This window comes from Pantherophis guttatus, chromosome 6 (assembly GCF_059756535.1).
Source record: "Pantherophis guttatus breed Tessera chromosome 6, ASM5975653v1, whole genome shotgun sequence".
Classification (NCBI taxonomy): domain Eukaryota; kingdom Metazoa; phylum Chordata; class Lepidosauria; order Squamata; family Colubridae; genus Pantherophis; species Pantherophis guttatus.
The window spans coordinates 65,091,941-65,093,424 of record NC_142068.1 but is presented as its reverse complement, the minus strand read 5'-3'; the positions used below and the strand labels follow the sequence as shown (position 1 = coordinate 65,093,424).

At 37.3% G+C, this 1,484-nt stretch overlaps 1 pseudogene; it reads left to right on the top strand.

Annotated features, from left to right (window-relative positions):
* The first annotated feature begins 429 nt into the window (after window positions 1-429).
* On the top strand, window positions 430-548 carry LOC117676763 (U2 spliceosomal RNA; annotated as a pseudogene).
* The last annotated feature ends 936 nt before the right edge of the window (window positions 549-1,484 follow it).

Here is a 1,484-nt window from a genome sequence, read left to right as displayed (position 1 = left end):
CAAATTTATTATCAATTCTTTAGTCTCTTTTTTACATTTTATATCTTCCAATAGTGAGAGTAATGCTTCCTTTGGTGCCTCTTCTACCTTTATTCCTACAATTTCTTCTATCTCCTTAAACACCATCTTCCACAATTTTTGCACAAATTTACAATCCCACCACATATGTAAATACGTTCCTTTTTCCCACAACCTCTCCAACAGTTATCTGAATAGTGCTGATTCATATTGCTTAATCTAACCGGAGTTAAGTACCACCTCCATACCATTTTGTAGTAATTCTCTTTTATTCTTACTGACATATTTCTCAACACTCTTTGTTGCCAAATTCTGTCCCAACTCTGTTGCCCTATTTGTATCTTCAAATCGGTTTCCCATACCATCTTTCCTAAATTTCCCCTCTCCTCTTCCCCCAACAATATTTTATAGATCACTTCTCGGCCTTTTGGCTAAGATCAAGTGTAGTATCTGTTCTTATCAGTTTAACTCCCAAAATTCCTCAGCAAAGCTGGTTGAGGAATTCTGGGAGTTGAAGTCCACAAGTCTTAAAATTGGCAAGGTTGGAGACCCCTGATCTAGATGCCTGAATTCAATTCCATATTTATTGTGCTGATTACAAGTGAAGCCCTTTCACTTCTAAGAGAGTCCTTTTGGCAACAAAGGCCAACGGCGAGAACAAAGCCTCAGATAACCCAGAAAAATACTGTACTTGGCCCAGGAACACAATTTCTTTCCTCATAGTCAATAATTAGATAGCCATTTTGGATAGTAATCTGACAAGGAAGGAAACTGAGGCAATCGACAATCTTCATTACAAATGCTGAATGCATCTGATCTGATTTCCAACTAATATAATTCAACTTCAGATTAAGAAGTACTTGTCGTTTCAGCAAAGATTCAGACTAGAGTAGAGTAGGCTTTGGCCTTATGTACTAAGGCTGCAGCTTGATGCTTGAACGCATCTTGGCAGGATGGAATAAATAGTCCTTAAACAGGTCAGTTGCAGTATGTTTGGGGTTCAATAAAACTAACCTGATTCAGGACAAAGAGTAGTAGTAGAACTGGTTGAAAACTATTTCTTGCAAGGAAAGTAGCATATTTCCTAAAGCTAGCAGAAGACCTCTTGTGAGGGAAGGCAGGTTTTCCATAGCTCAGCCTTTTAAAATAAGGTTGTTGGAAAAGACAAAGTGAATAAAACCCCTGAGAAGATGGTAAAGAAGAGTGACCAAGAAAAGGGGGAAAACAATAGCATAACTGTAGTAAAACGGGATGTTGTGCTAAAAAAGCTTGTCCAAACCTCCTGCCTTAATTCTCCAACAAATTTCTTTATTTACTTTTATTTATGTTTGCTATTTCTAAACTGCCCATCTCCCTTACAGAGTGGAAGTGGTTTGTATAAAAGACAATGTCTTAAGAAATAGAAAGGCTTTTGGACACTGGAAGTAAAATAAGAGAACGTTGAAAAGAAACAATGTAAACAGAGT